Source organism: Halichoerus grypus, chromosome 13 (assembly GCF_964656455.1).
Source record: "Halichoerus grypus chromosome 13, mHalGry1.hap1.1, whole genome shotgun sequence".
Classification (NCBI taxonomy): domain Eukaryota; kingdom Metazoa; phylum Chordata; class Mammalia; order Carnivora; family Phocidae; genus Halichoerus; species Halichoerus grypus.
Genome location: NC_135724.1, coordinates 13726719 through 13754399, shown reverse-complemented (window position 1 = coordinate 13754399; position 27681 = coordinate 13726719). Strand labels below are relative to the sequence as shown.

The 27681-nt window shown below is 48.2% G+C and overlaps 1 long non-coding RNA gene across 4 annotated transcripts; it reads left to right on the top strand.

The window, feature by feature from the left end:
• On the top strand, nucleotides 1-26885 carry LOC144379833 (uncharacterized). 4 transcript variants are annotated; one of them, XR_013443277.1, is made up of 5 exons: nucleotides 1-223; nucleotides 1419-1576; nucleotides 19813-20012; nucleotides 20781-21279; nucleotides 25378-26885. It is a non-coding gene; the product is annotated as an uncharacterized LOC144379833 (long non-coding RNA). The 4 variants fall into 4 exon arrangements; XR_013443276.1 differs by having other exon boundaries at nucleotides 19813-20930; nucleotides 21127-21279; XR_013443275.1 differs by having other exon boundaries at nucleotides 19813-21279.
• The last annotated feature ends 796 nt before the right edge of the window (nucleotides 26886-27681 follow it).

The window sequence follows — 27681 nt, the reverse complement described above, 5'->3', positions numbered from 1 at the left end:
CCGCGGCTGCGGGCCCGGTCCCGGGCGGCCGCTGCCTTCGGTCCCGGGAGACCCCCACCTGGCCCACAAGTCACCACTCAACCTCACACCAGCCATGGACGGAAGAGTCCCCGGGGCCACCGCAGGAGCTGTCTTTTAAAAGCTGGGCTTGGTGCAGGAGCAGCGAGGCCCGCAGGGAAGCCGCCTCTGATCCACTCCGGTGGATTTATGGAGCTAGGAAAAGGTGAGCGGTTGAACTTTGCCTTCAGGACAGCGGGGGTGAGGGGAGGGAGGGCAGCTTGCCAAACAGAGGAGCACGAATTCGATTTCTGGGGCAACCCTGAAACCGCTAAGCAAGCACTTTCCCAGCATTTCAGGAGGATCTATTTACTAACGAATAGGTGATACTATAACTCTTATTTTTAAGGCAGTCCCTGGACAGCCTTTTAAACTCAGTCTAATTGCTAATTTTTTTAAAGGCAATATAACATAGTGATGGGCATACACTCGTTTGAATCCTAAGACTGCCCCTCGAGCTGGAGCCTCTCTGAGCAAGCTCCCTTGCCCGTGGGTACAGATGACAGGCGTGTCTGTGGGGCACTGTGCCAGTTAATACGTCCCTAACATTTAGGGAGCTCTAACACACCGTTACATTTCCTTCAGGAGTGTTTTCTTATTCAAAACCCGCCTTCCTATTTTAGCGCCTTTCAAAATTAGAAATGCCTCTTTTCTGTGGATTAGACTGTGCTTTGTTCTTTTGTTTGTGTTAGCTGTTTCTATTTCATAGAATCATGCTCATCCTATACATGCATTTATATCTTTCCTTTTTATAATGGATGAGCCGATATTGATACTTTAATTACTAAAGTGCATCGTATTAGGATTCACAGCTGTGTTGTACATCCTCTGGGTTTTGACAAAAGTGTGACAAAGGTGTGTGTCAATACTGAATAGTATCCACTCTTAAAGTATCCTTTTTTTTTAAAGATTTTATTCATTTTTGGGGGGGGCAGGAACAAGTCGGGGACAGAGGGAGAGGGAGAAGCAGGCTCCCCACTGAACCCAATGTGGGATTCAATCCCAGGACCCTGGGATCATGACATGAGCCGGGGGCAGACACTTAACCGACTGAGCCACCCAGTGCCCCCCACAATTGCAGTATCCTATAGAACAGTTCCTTAAAAATCCCCTGTGCTCTGCCTCTTCGTCCTTCCCTCCCACTCTCAGCAACCACTGATCATTTTATTGTCTCCATGGTTTTACCTTTTCCAGACTGTCATATAGTTGGAATCATACAGAAGGTACTCAGTAATTATGGTGGCTGAATGATTGGCTTCATTTGCAAAGTAAGTTGCATTTATGGTTCCTTCATGTCTTTTCATGAAATAACCACTCTTTTCCTTTTTTGCCGAATAATCCATTGTCTGGACGGACCACAGTTTATTTATCCATCCACCTGCTGAAGGATATCGTGGTTGCTCCGAGGATTTGGCAATTATGAAGAAAACTGCCCTAAACATCCATGTGCAGGTTTTGTGTGGACGTATGTTTTCAACTTCTGGACAAATACCAAGGAGCACAATCGCTGAACCATACGGTAAGATATGTTTAGTTTTATCAGAAATTGCCAAACTGTCTTCCATTTTGCATCCCCACCTGCAACGGATGGGAGTTCCTGTTGCTCCACCCCCTCGCCAGCGTTTGATGTTGTCAGTGTTTGGGATTTTAGCCACTCTAAGTCAGCATGTCGTAGCATATTCTCGTATGAATTTGCAGTTACCTAATGACCTGTGATGTGGAGCATCTTTTCATATGCTTGTTTGTCATCTTTTTTGGTGAGGTGTCTGCTCAGAACTTTTGCTGATTTTTAAACATTGGGTTATTTGCCTGCTTATGTTGAATTTTAAGAGTTCTTTGTATATTTTGGATATAAATCCTTCATCAGATAGAAGTTTTGAAAAGATTTGCTCCTTGTCTTTTCATTCTGGGGATGCTTTCTTCTTTCTATTGCAATGAAATGGAAACGTGGGAATGCTAGGAGACAGAAACCGGTCAAAGGGTTTCACTCTGTCATTATTCTTGTCAGAGGCAACAGCGAGCAGTCCTTATGGCAGCTCCTTATGCATTCCCAGTGTGCCAGGGTGGCCAAGCCCTTGGCCCAGAGCTGGCATCGATCACTGGGCAGTGGGAGTAGACCCTGGGGGCTTCCAAGTCCCTTCCTTGCAGGGACAACCAGGCACCTCCAGGGGGCTGGGCCACTGCCAACCTCTCTTATTACTTGCCAGGAAGACAGACATCGCAGGCCGACAGTGACATCCCCTCATAACTTCTTCCACCTTATTTGGGACACAAAGGCTGAGTTCCTGCCCCATTTATTCCTAGAGACGTGCGTCATAAAAGAAGAAGTAAGCCAGTTTTAAAACGCAGGCTCCAGGCAGGGTTTGCAGGTGCGGCCTGTCCCTCCTCGGTGCAGATGGGACTCCTTTCTGGAACACACACACGCAGACCTTCACAGGGCCTTGGTGGAACAAAAGACAATAGGCTAGACCATTAATCCCGTCTGCTTCCCACAGGATGGAAAATCCGTGCTTGGCAGTGGGGAAGTTCAGCTCCAGAGAGGGGCTTTTCCTGTGGGTCTCCAGAAACTTCCTCCCACTCCACCCTCCTCATGACCCATCGTTGCGATATCCTAATGCTTCAGAATAAGAAAGGATGTGCTCTGAGGTTCAATATGAAGATAGACCTATTTTCAATATGGCAATCCGGAAAAACATGGCAAAGCAAAAGTGAAGTTCTCCACAGTGGGTATGGCCCCAGTGAAAATAAATCATTGTGCCTGCCAAGCTGGTGCTGAATCCTAGTTCCCTCTAAATCAGACCTTCCACCTGAGGGAAAGGGAAAGGGGAAGGTATGTTTACTCAGGCAAACATGGCAGTAATTCCTGGTTGGACACAGTTGGAAGAGTCCAGTGCAAGAGGAGGAGTGGGTCATGGTGCTTCTCCCAGTGCCACCCGAGGGCCATCTGGGGGCCTGTGGAATGCAGACTCCAGGGCCCAGCCCGGCCCCACTGCACAGAATGCCCAGGAGAGACCTGAGCGGGGGCATCTCAGAAGCTTCCAGGCTGCTCAGATGTACATTGATTTTGAAAATCATTAAGTTAAAAGCACAAGGTTTAGAAATCTTAAACCTGGAGTTAGATGTACTGTCCTCATGCTTCAGAATAACGAAGTCTCTTCTCTGAAGTTCAGTATTAATTGAATATTAATTAATTCAATATTAACTGTGGGCCTACAGTAACACAAAAGACTGAGTTCCTCCTCAGTGTATTTGTAGAGACAGGTGTCATAAAAGAAGAAGTAAGCCAGGTTTTAAGCTCAGGCTTCAAATAGGGGTTGCAGTAGCCGAGGGACTTTGGACAAATATTTAAGTATCTTAATTCTTATCTGCAAAATGGGTATAATGGTGCCAGGACCTCCATAGCTACGGAATGTACTGAAGCTAAAGTGTTTGAGACCTGCACTAAAACACAGCAGAGCTTCTCTGAAGACAAGAAACAGGGTTTCAGAAAGTATACAATGTCTCCCTCTTCTGCTACTGTGTTTTATTTCACATGAAGTAATAATAATGACTAGCTTTTGAGTCTTTAATCGTGTACTAGGCATTAGCCTAAGCACTCCATGCATTATTTAATTCTCACACAATCCTATGAAATAGGTTATACTCATGATACCCATTTTATAGATGCAGACACTGGGGAAGGAAGGTGAAGCAGCTTGCTTACAGCCACATAGCCAGTAGGTTGCTAAGTCAGGATTTGAACGTGGGAACCTCAGAGCCGGCATTCTCCCATCTCCTTTGGTCTCCAGCCCTTAAAGACCTGATAATAAGCTGAATGAGGAAAATTGAAGTCCACTTTCTGAGAAACAATGGAAGTTTAATTCCTCTTTAGCAGCCACATGGTAAGAATGTACAAATAATTATTATTCTAGAGCCTAAGGCAGAGCAAAAAGTTTTCTCTGGTGAGATTTATAAATAGTACCTTTTCTGAGATGCTCACTGTTTAAACCTGAGATGTCCAATTTGGTAGCCACTAGCCACAGGTAGTTACTTAAGTTTAAATTTTAATTCATCAATGGAATATGAGAGTTCAGATATAGGCCCATGCATATACCAAAGACTGATTTTCAATAAAGGCACCAGGTGATTCAGTGGACAAAGGATAGTCTTTTCAACAAATGGTGCTGAAACAATTGGAAATACATAATCAAAAAACTGAACAATCCCCACCTTGCACCATATACAAAATAGTACATTTAATGGTCCATTTAACTCAAATTGGACCATACATCTAAATGTAAAAACAAAAACTATAAAATTTATAGATGAAAACATAGGGGAAAAAACCTTTGTGACTTTGGGCTAGGCAAAGATTTCTTAGGTGCTACGCTGAAAACACAGTCCATAAGAAACTAAATTAATAAATTGGGTTTCATCAGAATTAAAACTCTGCTCTTTGAAAAACATTCAGAAAATGAAAAAACAAGTCATCAACTGGGAGGAAATATTTGCATATCATGTATTTGATAAGGGACTTGCATCTAGAATATGTAAAGGACCCTCAAAACTCAATAATAAAAAAAAAAATACAAATGGGCAAAAGATATGAAGACTTTACCGAAGATACACCAATATCAAGCCCATGAAAAGATGCTCAACATCATTAGGCAGCAGGGAAATGAAAATTAAAACCGCAATGAGACACCCCTACAGTCCTATTAGAATGGCTAAAATGAAAAGACTGACCATACCAGTTGTTCGCTGGTTTGTAGAGGAACAGGCAGGAATGGATAATGGTACAACCATTTGCGAAAAGTTTGTCTGTTTCTTAACAAGGTAAACAAAACACCTACCCTGATCCAGCCGTTCTGCTTTTAGGAATTTACCCAAGAGAAGTGAAAGCATATGTCTTTACAAAGATTTGTGCAAGAATGCTCATAGCAGCTTTATTTGTTCATAGCCAAAAAATGGAAACCACCCAAGTATCCATCAACAGGTGAAATTGTATCTCCAAACAATAAAATATTATTCAGCAATAAAATGAAACAAACTGAGACAACATGGATGAATCTCAAAATAATTTTGCCGAGTGAAAGAAGCCAAACCAAAAAGAGAGAGAGAGAGAGTACAGACTGCATGATTCCATTTACATTATATCCTACATCATATATGCAAACTAATCTCTAACGACAGAAGGCAGGTCAGTGGTTGCCTAAGTGTGGGGGACAAGGACGGAAGGATACAAATGGGCATGAGGAAATTTCTGGACATAATAGGTATATTCACTGTCTTGATTGTGGTAATGTGTCATGGGTATATGTGTCAAAACATCAATCTTAACACTTGATGTGCAGTTCACTGGTGCCTTTTATGCCTCAAAATAGCTGTTTAAAGTTTTAAATGTTTAAATAAAATTTAAAATTCAGTCGCACTAGCCATACTTCCGGCACTCAGTAGTCACACTGGCTGGTGGCTGCCACATTGGATGAGAACAGTCCCATCATCGTAGCAGAAAGTCCTATTGAATAGGTTGGTGCAGACAGCATCTCCTGTTCCAGGCTGGCAGGAAGTGCTAATAAAAAAGAATGTTTCTTCTGACCCAAAAGCCCGCTGCCCCTGTTGTCTATGGAGCAAAATGGATGATGGAGTGGAGGGACTTGGTCAGTCATCTGCCACCAGGACAGGCCATTAGAAAGGGGCCAGGTGGCAGGTGCTGCCGAGGGTAGGGAAAGGGGGAAGTCCCGAGGCTCTGAGCTCTGAGGTGGGGAAAACCTTCTGCTGAATGAATTGAGAGGAGGAATGAGGGGTGCAGAGGTGGCACATGGTGGAACCGTAGGAAGTTCAATCTCTAGCGATCTTTGGCTTCAAACTGGATGAAAGAAATAAGAGCGCGATGGGAAGGGATGGGCCCAGGTCTCAACGGAATTAGGGGGGAAAAAAAAACAGAGCCAGGAGAATCCAGGTGTCCTGATGCTGGAAATCTAGGTTTTGATGATTAGGAAAATAAGTAGAAATTATAATTGTATGACTAATATTAAGCATGCCTATTTTTTCAGTTGTACCAATCGAGAGCATTGGTATTTTGCTTTCTACTTGCGTTCCTCAAACTCGGTGCACCCCTAAGTAATCTACCTGTTCAGTGTGGCCTGGGGAAGCCACAGCCCCTTCTGAGAATGATGTTTCTAAGTGGTGAAATCATGTACATAGAATTACAAAGAAAACCGATGGTGTTGAGAGGCAGTTTTGTGCCCAGAGCCTCGCTATACCGGACCAGGAATGTAAGTGCAGGGCCAATGAGGCCATTCATTGAATTGGTTTCAGCAATTTCGCAATTCTCATCCTGATTCCAGAATGCAGTGGAGTGAAGAGTTTGGCTGCCCTGGAAATCGGGCCTTTTTTGGGAAGGAGTTGAGAGGATGGAGGACTCCTGCTGTCCCCAAGTCTAGCCGTGACCTGTGACCAAGTCCAGCCTCCAACTCCTTCTCCTTAAATAAGTTTGAAAATACCCATTTGACAAAACTATGTTGGGGCCGAGGGCTCAGTGCTGCACTGGGATGTGACCCTCACGTGGAACCCCACCCGGGACGGAAGGTCGCGCCGGGTTTGAGGGCGCAGGGGCTGGAGGAGGGGGAGGCCCAGGGTTGCATCTCCCCGCTCCAAGGAGGTCCCTGGGGCCCGCGAGGGGGGTGCATCTGGGTCCCCGGGAAGGTAGAGCCCCCCCCATTCCTCCCCCCCCTCCCCAAGCCACTTTTAGGAACTTTTAGGAATGAGAGAGGCTGGGATGGAGAATGCTAACTCCAGAAAAATGCTGGCGACTGCCGAACCCACCTAGGATCGTCCCTGCGGGAGGCCCACGGGGCCCCGGGAGGAGGAGCCAGCCCGCCGCACCGTCAGAGCCCCGAGGCCCAGCCCCCGGCTGCATGCGGCCCCCCCTGCCCCCCCCGCCCCCCCCTCGCGCCTGGAAGAAGGTGAGGAAGGGCCCTTGCCCAGGGGCTGGGGACACAGCTTCCCCAGGGCCGCTGGTTAGAAAGTGCTCCTGTTCCCATCAGCCCGGTGCTCAGCTGGACCGGGCATGGGGCCAGACGGGCAGGCAGCCCCAGAAGGCCAGGAAATCTTTCCTTTGGGATATCTTCTTCCCTTCTCCATCCCCCCAGGAACCTACTTCCGACTGCCTCAGGTTTGCATTCTCAGCATTTGTGTCCATCCTGAATGGAGAAGGGAGAGATTGGGCCTCGGAACGTCTGCAAGACCAGCCGGGTCTTGACCACATAAGCACTCGGTAAATGTTGAACGAATGAAGTGAGGAACCATCCCCCCACCCCCACCCCCCATGGTTCCCTCTAGTTCTTCCTGGAATCAGGAAAGGATGATTCGCCGAGTGGACATTTTAGGACGGCAGCCCAGATAAGAAGAAATCAGGAGGGCTTCACACCCCTGGATCTTTTCCCCCTTGAGACGAGAAAAGGCCCTTCAAAGCTATCAACTTCCTTAGAACAACAGATGGAAAGGCAGGAAAAAACAGAGCAAAAGCGAATGGCCTCATTTATCTATTTTTAAAATGATACATGTAAAACATGCAGACATGTTCAAAAACATAATTAAAAAAAAGAGTAAAACAGCTAAAAATCCTTGGTTTCAGAGCCCCAATTTTAATTCTCTTCCCAGGGATCACTGCTGTTAACGCGTGCGGCCAGCTTCGTCCCACCGCCCCCTGCCCTCTGCCTCCCACCTGGGCTTCCCTGCTGTTCTTCCCCGGACAGCGCCCCCTGCAGGGCTTTGGAGGCCATTGTTCCCTCCACCTGGAAACCCCACCGTGTCCCCCTCTGCCCTTTCTTTTCTTTTTTGGGAAGGGGTATTTTATTTGACTTTTATTACAGTGTAACCTTTATATAAGAAAGTGCACAAAGTTTAAAGTGTGCAGCCCAGTGAGTTTTTACATAATCCTGTACATATATACTCCCCCAGGTAGAGATAACAGACACCAGCTAACCACTGTTCTGACCTCATCACCACAGATTCCTTTTGTCTGTTCATGTGAATTACCTAATGTCCTTTTGTGTCTCCAGCACTTTCTATGGGGGCTCATTCCCATTTTCCAGGTCTCCGCTCAGATGTCACCTCCTCCCCCCTCTTCCTTTCCATAGCATTACCCTGTCCATTTTTTTTTCAGAGCACTTCTCCATTTGCAATTTCTGTTTGTTTACTTATTTACAGTTTTTCTGCCCAACTAGAAGTTAAGTGTCCTTTTCTATCCCCTGCTCTGTCCTGAACCCGTAGCACAGGGTCTAGCATATGTAGACGATCAACAAATATTTATTCAATGAATGAATATGTGTGTAAATGAAAGAAAGAAATGCCCCAGGTATCAATTTGTATGGTCCTGAATCTAGAACTAATTATAGTTTGTCCACATGCTGGCCTCTGCCAGAGGTCTCTGTGCTTCTTGTTACAAAGACAATATTCACCAAATTCAGATGTGAAGACTTAGAAATACTGGAGTTGTTCCAGTCTGCCTGGAAGCAAAAAGTGGGCAAATTCTCACTCTCTCTAACAGGATTGCTTTCTCCACCAAGACTGGGCTTTCGCTTTATGCTGTTGAATCAATGTTTTAGAAAACAACTCCACTTTGGCTACATAAAAAGACTCTCAACAGTGGTAATCTCTAGCGGAGGGAGTGAGGATATGTTTTTAAAACTTCCTTTATATTTTGCCATGTTTTAAAAATAAGCACATAATAACTTTTTAAAAGAATTTTAATTGTGGTAAAACACTTAACATGAAATTTACCATCTTAGCCAATTTTCAAGGATACATACAGTTCACTGGGCAACCAATCTCTGAACTGTTTCAGCTTGCAAAGCTGAAACTCTGTAGCCTCTAAAGCACAACTCCCCACTCGCCTTTCTCTGCAACCCCTTCTACTTTCTGTCTCTGTGAATTTGACTACTGTAGGAGTAAGTGACTCCTCTGTAAGGAGAATCTGAAATAGAGCACTTGACTTTTATCTTAGTAACTGGCTTATTTCATTGAGCATAAGGTCTTCAAGGAGCATACATGTAGCGTGTCAGAATTTACTTCCTTTTTAAGGCTGAATAATATTCCATTGTGTGTGTACACCCCATTTTGTTTATCCATCATTCCTCAATGGACCCTTGGGTTGCTTCCACCTTTGGCCGTTGTGAATAATGCTGCTGTGAATAAAGCAGAGCACCTCTTCGAGGCCCTGCTTGCAATTATTTGGGGTATATAGCCAGAAGTGGAATTGCTGGATCATGTGATCGTTCTGTTTTTGATTTTTTGAGGAACTGCTGTGCTGTTTTCCACAGTGTCTGCATCATTTCACATTCCCACCAGCAGGGCATCAGCATTCCGATTTCTCCGGATCCTCACCAGCACTTGATATTTTCTGGTTTCTGGAGAATGGCCGTCCTAATGGGTCTGAGGTGCTATCTCGTGGTGGTTTTGATTTGAACTTCCCTGATGACAAATGATGTTGAGAGCATCTTTTCATGTACTTGTTAGCCATTTGTACATCTTCTTTGGAGAAATGCCTATTCAGGTCCTGTGCCCATTTTTAATCAGTTTATTTGTTTTTGTTGTTGTTGAATTCTGAGCAGGTACTACTTTTAAAATCAGAAAAGAATTTTATTTTATAAAGAAAGAGGGAGAGAGGGGCACCTGGGTGGTTCAGTCAGTTAAGCGTCTGCCTTCGGCTCAGGTCATGATCTCAGGGTCCTGGGATTGAGCCCCACATTGGGCTCCCTGCTCGGTAGGGAGTCTGCTTCTCCCTCTCCCTCTCCCTCCTCCCCCCCTGCTCATGTCTCTCTTTCTCTCTCTCAAATAAATAAACAAAAATCTCTAAAAAGAAAAAAAAGTGAGGGAGAGAGCATACAGAAGGCCAGTCAAGAGAATGCAGTGGTTAAAAGCTTGGGCTCTGAAATTAGAACATTCAGTCACCATAATTACTGAGTACCTTCTATGTAAGTCAGGGTAAGCCAACTAACACGCAACCCTAAAAGCTCAGTGACCTAATGCTATAAAAGTCTTACTTCAAGTCCAGTGTGGTCTCAGGTGGAGGGGGAGAAAGGATGTATGTTACAGAGGGTCAGTAGGTCGTTCAAGGACTCTGCGTCATGCGGTCAGTTAGGGATCTAGGTGGCTTCCATCCTGTGACACTGATGTCCACTAGATGTGGCCTCCACGGTCACCATGGGAGGGGATAAAAGGGAGAATTACACAAGGGTAACTTCTTATGGACCAGTCTCTGCCTGTATTACATCAATCTAAGCTTGTAATACAGCCCCACCCACTCCAAAGGAGACTGGGAAACATCCTTTTCCTGTGTGCCCAGAAGGAAAGGAACTTGCACTGCATCTCCACAGTACATCCCTCTGGTCACCAGACCATCTCATTCTTCTTCCCACACATGGAAACACTCATCCCCTTCTCTCGGGAGACAACCCAAAGTTGCACCCAGGATCTCCAGGTCATGTACATTCTTCTCCCTCAAGACCATGTATCGCTCCTATGTTCTGGTGACCAGTAAATTAAGGAGGGTAAGTTGTCTGCCTTGCTTATGGACACGGTGGCAAAGTAGAAATAACAAAATTCTCATTGAGAAAAGGGAAGGCACAGTAGCCCCTGGTCCAGAGAACTGATAGACTCCTTCCTGTGAGACAGGCTTGGGGAGGGTTCCCTGCCCTGGCAATTCGGTTCTCGTCTGACCTCTGAAGGGCACGCCTTGCCCGTTTTTCTCCATGACCTCATCTTCACCTCAAAGGAGTTTCTCCCGTTTCAGTCTCTCCCCTGATTACACCTGAAGCATTCTTTGGGGAGGAAGCCCTTCTCCTTGACAACATCCAGTTCTTGGAGCTTTCTTCCGCTTGCTTGTGGAACCCAAAGGGTTGTTTCATGTCTGCCATTTTTAGGGTGACTTCATGATTTCTCTGGCAGTAATTTTCCCAGGAAGTTAGTGGGCTTAGTGAAGGAGGGAGAACTCTGTGAAGCACAGGCCTACTAGAAACCCACGCACAGATGTGGACAGACTAGTTGGATATAGGAGCCCGGCCTGAGGGGCCCTTGTCCCCCAAGAGAGGGCACAGGGTGTGACACAGATGCTGGGGGAGAGGGCAGTGGGAAATGAAATCTGCAGAAATGACATTTGTCGCCTGAAATTGGAACCCAGTGAGCAGCTGAGAGGGAGGATGAAGAGGCGTGTGGGGGTCTGAGGAGAGGAAAGTAGGCAGGAGTGGGCCAGGGAAATGGGGGCGTGCTGGGTGGCAGGAAGGGCCCTGGATGTTCGGGTCCTGCATTTAAGGAGAGACTGCCCTGTGGGGCTGGCGTCTTTCTCCATCAGCGGCAGCCGTGTGAGCACGGACACGGAGCAGGTGCAGGGTTTGATCGAACCGAGGCTGGGGTTTTTGCTACCATTGGCGCTCCTGGTTCTCGGGTGTTTGGGTTTGGACTGGAACTCCCCCGCCTGGTGTCCTGGGCCTCCAGCTTGCAGATGGCAGATCGAGAGACTTCTCAGCCTCTGTAACTGCATGCACCAGGCCCTCATAAAAAACCTTTCTGTGCTATTGGTTCTGCTTCTCTCGAGACCCCTAATACAAGGCATGTAGGGGAAGTAAGGAGAGAAGGATGGGGGTGTGGCAGGCTCAGGGAGGAGGGAAGGGGAGTCCTGGAAGAGCAAGGGCAGCACCTGGCCTGTGCTGGGGTCACCTGAGAGCCTCAGGAGCAGCAGTGCCCTCAGGACCCACCGGGTTTGGTTTGTGCGTGGAGGTAAAGAGAACATTCAGGGGAGAGATTGCAAATGTAGGAAGCAGGGGGAACAGGAGAGGGTGGGAGATGGGGTCACGGAAGGCCTCATGCCCCAGGGGAAGGGTCTCAGGTATATAGTGGACACATTTTTCCTTCCTCGAAGAGGATAAGAAACACCCAGGGTCACAAGACGACTCAGTGACAGAGACGGGATGCGATCCCGATGCCGGAGCCCAGACTCTCCTCGGTGTTCTAGGCTTCTCGGTGGGAAACACTGGAGTGGCTTGTCTACCTCCTATTCCAGAAAACCCTAGGACTCCAGTCACCTTTCCTTTCCTACCAAGGAGACCCCTAGGTCAGTGGTTTAAACACTTCTCAGCTCACAGGTCTTTCTAAGACGCTGGACAAAATCTATGGGTTTTTCCCAGGAAAATGCACATGTCCACAAGGTATCACCAGCTGTTTCCAGGGGTTGTGGACTTTTTGAGACCCATCCGAAACCCCCAGGCTGATGCATCCTACCCTCTGGCTTCCACATCTCACGGAGGTGAAGCTGAGGCGAGCGGGAAGTGGGTCCTGAGACAAAATGGTACAGTGGCCCTGATGTGACCTCCGTTAGCAGGGCCCCGTTTTTAAGGGCCAGGTGACTCAGCAGCCATTTCTGTACCTCGCTGCCTTGGCAGCCTGGGCACCAGGACAGAGGGGAAGGCATTTGGATGGAAATGCAAGGAGTGGCCTCCTCAGTGGGGAGTCCATGGAGGGGAGTGGGGGTGCAGTTCTGTGCCACCCAGGGCTTGGGAAGGGACATCCCACTGCCCCCACTGCAGAGCTGAGTAGGTCACCTGGCCTGCTCAGGAGCCCTTTGGAAGTGTGTCCTCTGTCAGCAGGTCAGCCCTGTCTGGGAAGCTTCCGGGGGCTCCTCTCTTGACAACACCCAACACAACCCCAGAAAGCCAGCCTGGTGGGGGTGTGGCTAGAATTGACATGCCCCTCCCCCCAAGCCCCACCGGGAGTTCCTCCAGTGGATGCCTTATGCTCTTTTCCAGTCTCCAAATTCACAACCATCTCCAACTGGAAATCAAACTTAATGCCTGGTAGCGGAAAGGGCAACTGTCCGGACAGACCAGGGCTTAGAAGGGAGTGACCTCCGGAGGACAACAGGCTTCAGCCGACGGGAATCGGCCGTGTTGTAGGACGCTCTGGAGGCTTGAAGCGGTTTGCAGATACCCCTGGAGAATTAGCAGGACCTTGAATTAGCTTGCTGGCCAAACATGCCTCATTTTCTAGGCCCCCAGGAGTACCTGGCTTTTTCCTGGCTTTTCATTTGATGCTAAAGAAACCTAGTCATTGTTTCACGCTGGGAGGAAACAATCCATTTGCCTTCTCCTCATCCTCTCCTGCCCCCTTTTTACTGGAGAATATGAAGACTCCCCAAACAGTAATCACAATAAAAGCAGCCCTTAATCTTACTAATGATAACAAGAATAAGGAACATCAGAGTAAGCAGCTATCTTAGTCATTAGGGTATTAAAATGTACTCAGGCTGGATATGCTGAGAAACCAGGACTCTTTTGTGTTTTGATGACAATGCCAAAGCCTAATTTCTAGGCAGTTGCTAGATCACCAGATTCCTATCACCCACATAGAATATTATCATTTCCTAGACCAGTAGGGCCCATGTATCTGCTCTAGTAAGAGTCTTAAGTTACTTAAAAAAGAAAAGTTCATTTTTAGGATACCCATGGCAGGTGAGAACTGGCGTGGAACACTGTCAGGATTTGGGGGCTCTGCATGCTGACCGGCTGGACCCTGGTCCCCGGGCATCTCTGCTTCTCCCTGGACACCCTCTGCTGGGTGTTCCTCTGTCCTCCGCCACCTTCCTCGACCTGCTCACAGATCTTGCTCCCTCCAGACCCCCGCACTTCACATCTCTGATTCCCCTTCATCACCAACTGCCTCTTAGCTCTGATTTCTCTTTTTTTTTTAAAGATTTATTTTTTGACAGAGAGAGAGAGAGAGACAGTGAGAGAGGGAACACAAGCAGGGGGAGTGGGAGAGGGAGAAGCAGGCTTCCCGCTGAGCAGGGAGCCCGACGCGGGGCTCGATCCCAGGACCCTGAGATCATGACCTGAGCCGAAGGCAGACGCTTAACGACTGAGCCACCCAGGCACCCCTTAGCTCCGATTTCTGAGAGAGAAGTGGATTGGCCATCATATTCGTTTGCTAAGGCAGTCCTTGGATTGGGCCGCTTCCATTCTGATCAGCTGTGGAGAGTGTGTCTTATGTGATCCAACACTGGATAAAAGTGGGGACAGCTTGCTTCTCCTAGAAAAGGCATGCATCTAAGGGACCCCATGACACATCTCCTAGGACAGAGTTTCAAATACACTTTCACTTCATCCAAAGCCACAGCTAGTTATTGCCCCAGAAACAATTCCAGACTCTACATGCTCATCACAGAGTCACTTTCACCCCTGGTTATGTCAACATGCCTTCTAGATATTCGTCTCCATTCTGCAGTCCATTTACTAAATGATTAATATAAGCACAGCCGCTGTAGAGTCCATATGACACTGGAATAGAAAGGACTCATGCATGAGCACAAAGAGCCACCTTCTCCACTTACCTCCTGGACCCACACAGTCCAGTGATGGCAGGGACAGCGGCGTCATTGTGACTTATCCCCAGTCTGTCGTGAGTCTGCAGACACCATCCTAGCCTCCTGGTGTTGGACCTCCACTCTTAGATTAACCACCTGTGTGGGGTGGGAGAGTTCGGGGCTCCCCAGGTGACTTCACTCTGCACTGCAGTGACTTCTAGTTGCTTCCATGGGATTTCTGGAGCTTCTGCCTGCTGGCAGGCTTGTGCCACATTTTAGCTGGGCCTGCATCCCAGGAGGAGCTACCTGGCTTCCCAGCTCTGTTCTCAGCTCTCAGGATTAATCGAGGGACCAAGAATCCTTGTAACATTTGTTTAAGTGAGACATGCCCCTTTTTATTAGGCTTGGATTTTTATGATGCTATAGCCCCTGCAGAACCTCTGGGGGGCTGCCCCTCAATTTCCCACTCTGGGGTCTTTGGGCTTATAGATGAATGATTTTGCATCTCCATGTGTTCAGATCACCACATCCTTTGGAATGGCCAGCTCTCAGCAGCTACGATTGGGCCCAAAAGACCGTAGTCCCAATGCCTTCGTTGCCTACGGATCACCTGGGTGGCCTCCCGGTGCTGGGGGCCGGCAGGGGGTGGGGGAGCATGAGAGCCTAGCATTTGAGTGCTTTTCCTCCTGGGTCTGATTTTGTCCTTGTTGCCTGATTGTAGGCTGGATCGCTTTAGCACAGAAGTTGTGGTGGGGCAGGCACCGTGAACACACGCTGCGGACTATCATTATGTTGTATGAAATCCAACGACATTTAAAAATAAACTCAGTCACTTTGGCAGACCGCCAGTGGGTTGGCATTTCCATACACAGTGCCACTCACCCCACGGAGGTCCCCGGGAGGCCCACACTCTGCTGCCCCAACTGTGATCTCATAGGAGCCTCCACATAACTCCCGAGTCTGGTTTTCGGATTCCCCATCTTACAACTGGGGAAACTGAGGCAGAGACCATTTAAGTGATTTGTTCAGAGTAACAGGGCAAGAATAAAGAACTGTAATTTCTTAACTTTTAACCCTGTTCTGGGCCTTTGGTTCAATGTGAGAAAGTCTGTAATTTTCGCAAGGAGGTGTGTCTGTGAGGGGTGTTTCTCAAGAAAGGGAGGACGAGCTCGGTCAGTGCTTAAGAAGGTCACCCTACTTGATTCCTCCAGGCATCCCGGTTGCCTGTCTCGGCTCCCTCATTATCTTTGTTAGGAATTCACTTTACTTGCTGCTGTGCTCATTACACATTGTTCTGCTGGGGCAGAAGGAATAATTAACTCCCAGGCTTGGCCATCCCTTTGTCCTGAGCACTTTGCATCCTCTCCGTCTTTCTCCTCTGGAGATCAAACTCTTCATCCCTTTTTCGGGTTTCCTTTGATGCAAGCCTTTATGGCTGGGAGGATGTGCTTGTCAGTCGCTGTTCTAAGGACCTGCGAAGGTCATTTTGGTCTCTGCTTCTGGAAAAAGGACGACTTTGGAGGAAGGCAACCCAGCACCCTCCCCTTCCTCCCCTTTGTTTGTTTATGTGTTTACATCATCTCTTTTCAGCAGTCATTGTCCTATATATGAAGAGACGAACCCTTATTTTGACAGCTGGGCATTGTCTTTGATATGGGAAGATGTCACTCAGAAAAAGAGGGGGATGACAGCAGATGGGCAGCAGCTGGTCTGCTCCGCAGTCACCCCTGAGCACAGCTGTGGGTGACTACAGCAGGACTGGGGAGAGGGGGTGCGTTTGTGTCTGTTTTGGGTTTTGCCAAGTTCCCGGGGCTGGAGAGCATTAGGCTGCAAACACCATGCTCTGATTTGTTAGAACTGGGAGTTCCCAGCAGCAGGGAAGAGGGAAGGAGAAGGAGCAAAGAGCCAGGAGAGGAAAAGTAAGGAGAGGTGCCGAGAGCCCCCCAGAGGTGGAGTCCGAGTGACGAGGAAAGGCCCTGATGTAGAGAGAGAAATCCCAGGAGGAGAAAGGGGGATAGGAGGAGGGGTGGCGGGGTGCTTGGTGCGTGGATGGGCTAATTGCCTGGACTTGGGCTTTGTCCTAGTCTGTTCAGGCTGTTATGACAAAATACCACAGACCCGGTGGCTTGTAAACAACAGAAACTTCTTTCTCGCGTTTCTGGCGGCTGGGAGTCCGAGATCGGGCGCCCATATGGTCTGGTTCTGGTGAGGGCCCTCGTTCTGGTTACACACTGTTGACTTCTCGCTGTCCTCACGGGGTGGATGGAAGGAGGGAGGGAGCTCTCTGTGTCTCTTTTCTAAGAGCACCAACCCCATTCATTGGGTTCCACCCTCATGACCTAAGCGCCCCCCAGAGGCCCCACCTCCTCATACCATCACTTGGGGAGGGGATCTCCACATGTGCTGGAAAGGGGACACATTCAGTCCATAGCAGGCTCTCTCCTGAGGTCTGGAAATCTTCCAGCCCTTTCTGCAGATTGGTATCACAGAGGTGGCCCCCGCCTTAGCACAGGGAGCCCGAAGCCTCTAGGGCTCCCCCACCACGCGGGCCCATGGCCCACCTGAGCTCTCATCAGCCAGGGGAGGTGAGAGGTGGAAAGCCATTTGCCAGCTGGCCTGCTCTGCGGGCTGCCTGAATGTGTGGGAAACTAAATGTGTGGGAGAAGAGACTTTCTAGATCTTTCTCAGGCTCCCAAGGCAGACAGTGAACGTCTATCCAGGTATTGCTGTTCCCTCAGGATTGGGGGTTCCACAACTGCCTGGTTCACACATGGTCGGGCTGCAGGACCAGCTCACCGCCAGCCCCTTCACCCACACGTGCACGCACGCACACAGCATCTCTCCCCTTCTCCCTCCTTCTGTTCTCAGTTTTCTGTCCTGGGTGTTCCTTCTCACCACCAGCAGCAGGTCCTACCCAAAGGCCCCCAGAGACCCGGCTTTGTGGGGGATTCCGACCCAGCACCATTCCCGGGGCTCAAGGGTCAAGACAGGAATCCCACTTTATTACTCGCTGAGATGAGCCTTTCAGTAGAGCTGGATGCAAGTATGGGAGTGGACACCCCTCCAGGGTCTGTGACAAGGGCATCAGCCAGCGGACCTCAAGGAGGACAGCCAGGCCCCTCCCGGGCCCCCTGCCCCTCAAACTCAGATTGTCCCATGAAACCAGGGCAGCCAGGACCAGCCTTGACCGTGAGGCAGAACCACAAGCCCAGAGGTGTTGCTGGAAGGCCCAGAACCTGCTTGGGCTCGGCTGTTTTCTCCCTTCCAGTCTGCAGACGGTGAGTGAGAATCTCCTGTCCCGCAGGGGTGCCTGGAGCCCTCTCTGGAGCTGAGGAGGCTGCCCCTCATGCCCACCACTGTTCGCTTGCAGCCCCTCCTGGAAGCCATTGTTGACTCCGCGGTCCTGGAAGCCTTTCCATTGACGGCACACTCAGCTGAGAGAGCTGAGTTGTCCAGGGAAGAATTCCAGCACTTTCTAAAGAAGGGCCTGGCCACACAGAGGCCCAGCCCTCAACTCGTATCTTGGAGAGAGGAGGGAGCAGGGGGGTGGGGTGGCCGCGTCTGACCACTTCCACAGGCTTCTTGCTGTCCTTCCCGGGGCAGAAGTTTCCAGAACTGCCTGTGGCCCAGCAGGGGTGGCGTGGGGTCCCGTCCTCTGTGCTCCACTGGTGACCAGGGTGGTTGTGTGGCCTAGGGGACACAGAAGTGGCAGCCTGCCTTGCTGGGGAAGCCCCTCTGTGGAGGCCTTAGCTGCGGGTCCCTGACGCCAGCTCCTCCCAAGTGTCAGCAAGTCAGTCATGGTCCCACGCTGGGGGGTGCCAAGGAGACGGGCGGTCCCCAGCACTCAGTGTTGCAGAGAGCTCACAGAAAGCGTTCGCTGAGTCTTACACCTAGGGAGCCCCTGAGGCAGAGAAGCGGCAGAGAACAGCAGATGCCCCCACAAGCCTGGGCCCCCACACACCACAGACCACTCTTTACTGCCCCCAGTCACCCCACCTCCTCTCCAGGATCTCCTGGAGGCTGAGAAAGTATGAGGCAGGCAAGAGGGAGAATGGGAGGGACCCCAACAAGGGCATTAAGGACACAAAAAGGAGGAAATGTAAGTAGGGGCGCCTGGGTGGCTCAGTCAGTTGAATATCCCACTCTTGACTTTGGCTCAGGTCATGATCTCAGGGTCGTGAGATCGAGCCCCGCATGGGGCTCTGCATTCAGCTTGGAGTCTGCTTAAGATTCTCTCTCTCCCTCTCCCTCTGCCCTTCCCTCCACTTGTGCAAGTGCTCTCTCTTTCTCTCTCTGTCTCTCTCTCTCTCAATAAATATAAAATCTTAAAAAAAAAAGGGAGAAGCTGTAATTATTTTTTAAGACCAAAGAGCTCAGGTAGCATGGTATTAATAACTCGGGAGCAGCACTGTCATAAATGTCACAGGGGTTCATGGCTTCTGACCTCTGTCACGTGGCAGCTGACACCCACATGTGTGACCCACACTTCCAGGACTGAGAGCCAGCATGCTCCTGGGGAGAGATGGGGGCTGTCCTTCTGCCTCTGCTAAAGAAAGCATCCTAAAACACACGCCCGTGGTGGTGACTTTATTACAGAGACAACACTGAATTGCCTGTAATTTGTCAAAATATTGTAATAAACCAAAGACCATTCCTTTAATAGTAACAAATTACTTGTATCGTGCCTTGCGAGAACATAAACCAGTAAGAAACTCAGTGAAGTTGAAAACCGTGATGGTTCAAACAACACCCTTGTGTACCCACGCTTTAAAAAAAAAAAATACCAGTGCAAGCAACTTACAGAAAAACTAATAAACACAAAACAGCTATTTGTTTCATAAAAATTCTCTCTTGGTATATATTAATGATATACATCAGTTTACAAAACTGTACACAATATGTACATACAAACTCATATTCTTTTCTTCACTATTTCATTTACGCATTTCCATTTATCGGCATAGTCTCCCAACATCTGGTAGCTAAAAATATATTATTGATAAATGTTTCCTTATTATTGAGAATTAGTGGTTTTTGTATTTTGTTTTTTAATTTTTAATTTAATTTTAATTTATATTTTGATTATTTTATAAATCGTGCTGCTATGTATTTTGTATAAAACCGGTTCCATTTTGAGGTAGAGCCCCCCAAAGTGAAACTATGGGGTCACAGGGGATAAAGGGTTTGATGCCTCATTATGGATTCCCAGATCCCTTTTCTGCAAGAATAAACCTATTTTTAGTTCCACTGGCAATATATAAATAACCAATTCCCTTCAGGCCAAACTGATTTTTCTTTCTCTTTTTTTTCCTTCTTCTTCTTCCTTTTCTTCTCAGCACTTCTTCTCTTCTTCCTCCTCCTTCTTCTTCAATAGTATGAAATATTATATAAAGAATTATTCTCAATTTGTATTCCAGAAGTTGAAATGAGGGGTCGATCCGGTGCTTCCGACGCCACCTCAGTGTCAGAGGTTCAGCCACCATCCAGCCTGCTGGGTCACGTGTGTTTGAACGCGTGTGACTGGTCAGAGGGGAGTGTGCATCTGGCCCAGACACCGTCCCCCACATGCCACCACACGTCGCTCCTCAAGAGCTTTCCTTACTGTCTTCCGTTCTAAGTATGGCAACCACGTGTCCTCGGTCTGCTACCATTTCAAACAGTTGGCCCAGTTGTCCCCTTACAGTGCACCCATTCTTTTCAAGCCCATGCGTCCTAAATTTGAATTTGGAAAATATGGTCACTACTATTTTGGTATATTGGTCTCACCCACTCTACTAGATGCAAGCCTAAGAGTAAAGACTGTGTCGTATTCGTCATTCCAAACCTGCGTGGTCCCTTGCCTCCAACTTACCCTGCCCTTTCATTCTGAAAGTGGTTCTATTTGCGCTCTTGTCACTTGGAGAGCTGCTGTTCTTTGAAAATACAGATTTTAAAATAGCATTCATCTCTTTTCTTTCTTCTAAGCTGTGTGTGTGTGTGTGAAAATAAGTTCTGCAGATAGAACTTTCCTTAATCTTTTGTGTGCAGCAATATAGAGGCTAGAGACAATAATATTGCCTATCAAATTAATTCTTCTGAATACTTCACTGTGCTGATGACAACTGAGAAGCATTTGAAGTCACAAATGTCACTGCTTTCACTTAGTATACAAATTAAATTTGGCACGGCCAATGAAAGATGGTGTCATTCATTTCCTGAGCTTTCAGTACAGTTCTATGAATCCATAGCCTTCAATAAATATTATAAACATGAACATGATGAACACTTTTAGAAATCACATTCTAGTCCAGCATACCCCTACAGCAAATCTTCTAGGGTATCAGGAGAAGAATTCTGGAAAATGCTTTGATTCTAAATTCTTCACATTCCCCTGATTTTATTACAGACCCCAGCACTTAACATTTTCTTCCGGATTCCCCCGGTATAACTCTCCAGAGCTGGACTGGTTAGACTGGCACAGAGTCTTCAGGATGCAAGAAGACCATGGCCATCCTCAACCTGTAACAGCTCAGAATGAAGCTCGTGCCGCAGACGGGTTGGCTGAGTGTGGAGCGAAGGGAGAGCTTGGCCTCGGGGCTGGGGGAGGGGGTTCAGTAGGAAGAGCTGGGATCCACAGCAGAACTTAGCATTTCTAACCAGGCCCCAGAACTCGCACCTGAGCTAGGACTTCATTGTAAACCCTGCCAGATTACTAACTAATCAATTTCCTGCCTTCCCCATGTCTGGCTCAGGAACGAGGCGAGGCTGTGTCTACGGACAGAAGAGCATCACTTCTCAGCGGAGAGCACTGGGGAGCAGCCTCAGACAGGTATCTGCACGCTCGTGCACAGCAGCATGATTCACAACGGCCGAAAGGTGGAAGCGACCCAAAGGCCCATCCGTGGGTGAGTGGATGAACAAAATGGGTCCATACACACAATGGAATATTATTCAGCCTTAAAAAGGAAGGAAATTCTGACGAGGTCCAGCCTGGGTGAACCTTGAGGTCATTATGCTATTTGAAAGGAGCCGGCCACGAAAAGACCGATGATACTGTGTGATTCTACTTACGTGAGGTTCCCTGAGCAGTCAAATTCATTAGAAACAGAAAATAGAATGGCGGTGGCCAGGGGCTAGGGGGAGGGGCAAGGGGGAGGGGCTTCACGGGGATAGACTTCCAGGTTTGCCTGATGAAAAGGTTTCGGAGATCCGTCTCACAACGACAGCAATCTACTTAACACTACTGAGCTGTACACTTAAAAATGGTTAAGATGGGGAATGTTATGTATTTTTAACCACCACAAAAAATAAATAAGAGGGGGAAAAGGAAGGAAACTCTGACACATCCTGCAGCGTGGATGAACTTTGTACACTTATGCTAAGTGAAATAAGCCAGACACAAAAGGCCAGGTCCTGTTTGACTCCATACCTGGAATGGTTAAATTCAGAGACAGAAAGTAGGCTGTGGTTGCCAGGGGCTGGGGGGGGGGGGGGAAGGAGGAATGGGAAATTCGTGTTTAATGGGGACCACGTTGCCATCTGGGGGGACTGAAGCAGTTCTGGAGACGGGGGTTGGGGATGGTTGCCCAACAATGGGAATGTGCTTTGTGCCGCTGAACTCTACGCTTAAAAATGATGAAGATGGCAAGTTTTATATTATGGCTATTTTCCCACAATACATTTTTTTTTTTTTTTAAAGCCCATAATATAGTAGAAAAGCTTCCTTCAAACTCAGAATTCTTTTCCAGGCCATCTTCCCCACCTGGCATGTCAAACCCATGATATTTAGGAAACTCCAAAAGAATAAACTAACACATTCTCTGGTGAAAAATAAAACAGAACAAAACTGGGAAGAAGCAGAAGCAGGGGAAATAGTCAATGGGGGGTGGCGGGCTGGGGCTGGCCCTTTCTATGAGCTCAGTCTGTACGAGTGGCTCAAATGTTATGTGCATCTCCAGCAAGTTCTCAGGTGATGCTGATGAGGCTGAGTGGGGACCACACTTTGAGAACTGTGGGCCTCTCCAAAGCTCTTTAAAAAGTGTCAGAACCACAGTAGAGGAGTTCTCAGATTTTTAACAAGAAAGTTTATGTGGAAAGTGTGTTGCAGTGCTGGGATCCTGAGTCCTTTAGACATGTATACTTTTGAAAGCTTCCCCAGCTGATTTTGATGTGGTAGATTCTCACCCACAGGGAAATAAATGCTGCCCTATGCATGCATTCGTCAGCCCCCTGGATCTCAAAGGGTCGTCTCCAGACCAGCAGCAGCGGCTGGAGAATCGAACTCTCAAGCCCCAGCCCAAAGCTACTGAAGCACATACCCTGGGGTGGGGCCCAGGAATTGGCTTTGACAGGCCCTTTGGGTGGTGCTGATTCACACTAAAGTCTGAGAAGTGTGAGCTAGATCTTTTGACAACTCCTTTTTCATCGATGTGCTGATGACTAAACCAGGACTTTTGGACAACTGAATATGTAGTTTTCCACGTGCATGTGACCAATTACTGAAGAACAGGACAGTTTATTCTTTTTTCTTTTTTAAAAAGATTTTATTTATTTGAGGGAGAGAGTGCAGGAGAGAGAGCATGGGGGGAGGGGCAGGGAAAGAGGGAGAAGCAGACTCCCCACTGAGCAGGGAGCCCGATGCGGGGCTCGATCCCAGGACTCTGGGATCATGACCTGAGCCGAAGGCAGATGCTTAAGCAACTGAGCCACCGAGGTACCCCCACCTTTTTTTTTTTAATGTTGGCCTGGAAATGTGATTCGGATATTACTGAGATTGGGAAAGTGAATGGAGAGACTTACAAATACTCTGACACCTGGGACCACACCTAGCGTAATTCATAGAAACTTCAAAGAGGCAAATTTTAGCTTAGTAAAAGGAAAAGACTTTAATGAGGGGGGGTCCCCTCTGGTCATGGAGAGGGTTTTCTTGGGATGTAATGGTTGCACCTTCATTGGATGGGTTCCATGGGAACCCATCCACATGGAGGATGGGGAAATTTAAGAAGGAACTGGACTGAGTCAAGGTTCCCACATGATTGTCTGAACAAGGTCAGCATCAGAGTGACCTGGGTTTGTTAAAAATAAATTCCGGAGTCCCACTCATGAAGATTCTAACTTGGCATAGCTGGGACGGGACCCTGGCATGGCACTGACCCACAGGGCACTTTGAAGTGCTAGGTCCGAGAATCTCTAAACAGGATGTGTTTGCCATCCCTTCCCAGTTGGATGGCCGTACGAAAGAGGATAGAAAGGTTAGCTTCTAAAGGTTGGAAAATGCAGAGAGATCAAATAATTTTCTTCTTCGATAAGAAGTCTACATTAAAAAGTAAAATGGATGGTAGTATTTTTAGCTTTACTAAGGGCACCCATAAGAAATACATTTAAACTACAGCAGAAAGGATTTGGATTAAAGGAAGAAAAAATTCCTAGCAATGACGATTATTAAACATTGGGATGGGTTAAAAGAGTTGATTGTGGAAGAGCCTTCTCTAGAAATTTCTAGAACTGGGAGACCTTCTCATCTGTCTGGAACTATGTCAGGGGGTGAGTTTAGGCTCCCTTCCAGCCTGGATGCTGATATTCTGACATACACAACAGTATGGTCAACTAATGCAGCCCGTTTCCCTCAAGTGTATAGGAGAGCCTTCATGAAAGCTTCCCTCATTATTAGTTTGCTAATAAAGCCAAATCAACAGGGTGCCTGGGTGGCTCAGTTGGTTAAGCATCTGCCTTTGGCTCAGGTCATGATCGCAGGGTCCTGGGACCGAGCCCCGCATCGGGCTCCCTGCTCAGCGGGGAGTCTGCTTCTCCCTCTGACCCTCCCCCCTCTCGTGCTCTCTCTTTCTCAAATAAATAAATAAAATCTTAAAAAAAACAAGTCAACAAATGGTGAACAGATAAAATATTCACACACTAATGAGACCTGTGTTTGAATGAGGAGGTCAACCCCGTTTCTTATCGACTAGTCCCCTAATCCCCTGTGGATAATCTCCCAGGCATTAGCTTTTGTCTGAGTGTTTGTTGATGGGCACCAAGTCTCTGATATAAAAAAAAAGGAGAAAGGGGCTCTTCCTGACAACATCTTTCTGAAGTTCTGATGTTGAGGTTCAGTTGGAGTTGGACATCAAGGCCAAGCACCGAAAAGGGAAGACCTTGAAGAGAAAGGGAGGCAGGCAGGAAGCCTCTGGACGGACAGAGCTATGAATAGCAACTGGAGTGTAAAGTGAGGGGCTGACATGGAGCCAGGGCGGGAAGGTGGGATCCCGAGGTAGGCCAGCTGGGGCTGGGCCAAGAAGGAGACACGGCCGTTGCTGTGTTTAAATCTCTGAAGTATTTCTGCTTTGGGAAAGTTAGTCCTAGGGAGACCCTTTTGTGTCTTCAGTTGGAAGCATGACCAAAACTGATGTAGAGCTTGGGAAAACCCTTCCAAGTTGTCCAGCAAGTCTTCCTCTGTTAAGGAGCAAAATGCAGCCTCGTGGTTTAAAACGCAGGCCCTGGACTAAAACCTTCCTCTCTCACTTGACCATGGATAAGTTTTGTTTTGTTGTTGTTGCTGTTGTTTTTTAGTACTTCTGGGCCTCAGTTTCCTTATTTGGAATCTGAAGACAGTAAACAGCACTGGGTGATGTCTGTGATTTTAGGAAATAACACCTGAGTGCAGGGCCTGGCCCACGATAAGTGCTCGGTGTTAGCTTTTCCCATTTTTCTAAAGAAACTCGTGACTAAACGCTTAGATTCACCGAAACAGTGCCTCCCAAATGCCAGGCTGACACCTGGCACCAGTCTGTGACAAGGTTTTCGGCATTCCTTGGCCAAATGGGAGAAATAAGAACAATGTCGGATGCAGCCTGTTGGCCGGGGCTTGTCAATGACAGCTTTCTTCCTCTGAGAATGTACAATGTCCTTTGCTTTTGGAAATAATGAGCACAGTAGAAGGTACTTTTAGTTTTATGTTCTTTGTCACTTGAAGTTAATCCTTGATTTTTTTTTTTCTTTTCTTCTAGTCCATGAAATCCAAGAGTCTGGGAACCATTCCTCTGGCAGGTGTGAGGGGGATCCAAAGAAGGTGGGCAGGGCTGTCTCGGTGAATCGGAGAATCGGCGTGATGCCCCCCCGGGTCGTGAACTCACAGCAGCAACTGTCCCTACTTCTCCCGCCAACGCAAGCTTCTCTTCATGCTTCTCATGACCTCCCTTTTTTTTTTCTTCCTTTTCCTCTCTTTGAGGGTGTTCCAATCTTCTTCCCTGCCTTGCTTTGGCTCCAGCCCTTGGAGGACAGCAGAATAAGCCACCCGCAACCCTGCCACTTTGGCATAAGGATTATTTTGAGCTGAAAGCAATTGAGAAGAAGCAGACACAAGAACAGCTCTCTGCGCCCCCCCCCCCAGTCCCCTACAAGCAGGATATAAACTTGTCAAGGTGTCCCGCTTCCCTCTCTGCCAGGAAGGACGGAAGGGAATCGCTGGAGGTGGCTCTCGACCCTGACCTTGACCAGGCAGAGGAACCCACGTGACACCTTTACGACCTAGCCCTTGTCTTCCCCTAGTGCCTCCAGATGTTAACCTCACAACCTGCCACCCTAGGCAAAGTTCTTTTCTTGGTCTCCTCACTTCTCTAAACATTTATTTTTCTTTTGTTAAGATGCAATATAGGGGCGCCGGGGTGGCTCGGTCGGTTAGGCGTCTGCCTTCGGCTCCAGTCGTGGTCCCGGGGTCCTGGGATCGAGCCCCACGCCAGGCTCCCTGCTCAGCAGGGAGTCTGCTTCTCTCTCTGCCTCTGCACCCCCACCCCCGCTCGTGCTCTTTGTTGCTTTCTCCCAAATAAAACAAACAAACAAATAAATAAAAAAAGATGCAATATAAGCCCAAGTCCTAACCACCCCTGGAATTACTCCCCACTGGTGCTCCCCTGTGCATGTGGATGCACATGCTAATGCACTCCTGTTGGGTCCCTCTTGTTAACCTGTCTTGTCTAATGTGCAGGCCCCAGCCAGGCACCCTGGGAGGATAGAGGGAGAAAAGGATGAAGTGAGTTCTTTCTTTCCTACACCCCTTTAGGCTGTTCTTACCACCATCCCCCCTTTGCTTGGCCTTCTCCCCTGCCCTGTTTCTCGTCCCCTTCACACGCCTGTCTCCGTTCCTGGCTTCGCTCCTGAATCTTTCGCGGCCACAGGTGCCGCAGCTACCTCTCCAGGTGTTCGGCTCAGCGGTGGGCACGCAGGTGCTCTGCGCCGTGGGGCCGGTGCCCCGCCGCGTCCCCTCCTGACGGAGGGCTGTGCTCAGGACAGAACGACGAACGGGGCACTCAAGATTGATCTTCCTGCCTCCGCACAGTGACATGTCATTAACCGAGATGCTTCCTTGAGCACCAGAAAGGATGGATTGTTGCCCGTAGCCCTTCCAGTAACAGCGACACATTTTGGGCAATGCATTTGAGGGAGAGAAGTCGGGCTCCATACAAACCCTGAGGATTACAGCCGAGGCACAGAGACGAATCTATTATTTTAGCAGTTTCCTTGAAATTTGGGGGGGGGTGGGGGGAGACATTTCTCCTCCTTGGAGAGCAAGCTCAGCCAACTGTCCCCGTTTGCTTGAGACTTTCCTGGTTTCAGCACTGAAAGTCCCATGTCTCGGGAAGCTCATGGCATACTGGGACAGCTGGTCCCCCTAGAGCCAGCGGTAACCAATCCTCTGCTGGGCTATTTGTCAAAGATTTGGCACAAGTAGGTTTAGTTCAGAGAATGGACACAGTGAGAAGGGAGTAAAGAATCATTTAACTCAGAGAAGAGAAAGCTGAGCGTGGGGGTGGGGGAGCAGGGGCTATTTCGGTGACAAGTGTGGTCAGTGGGTGGGCTAGAACGTGTCCAGCTGGGGTCCATCTCTACCCGAGCTCAGAGCCAGAGGAAATGGGTGTGAGTGGAGCCCGAACTTACTCACAACGCTGATTTCCTGACAGTAAGTATTCTTAGACTCCAGAATGAGTTTCTAAAACAGATTCGGTATTGTCTTTAGAGGTAATCCCTAAGGGCTTTAAGAGTTTAGGTGTGGCCCAAGAGCTGAAGGAATGGACAAAGCACACTTCTAAGATTCCTTCCAACCCTAGAATCCTGTTTCCATCTACCCATCTATTATGGCTCTATTTTTCATGTCCTCTTTTGCCTGTAGTTAAATCGTTTATAATGACCAGAAAAAACGCTTTGATTCTAGTCTCCTGGGGCATGAGTCCAGCTTCTCCAAAGCATGATGGAGAGGAAAGATTAACATGTTTGTTTGTTTGTCCCTAAGGATGCTTAAATTTAGAAAAGGTTAT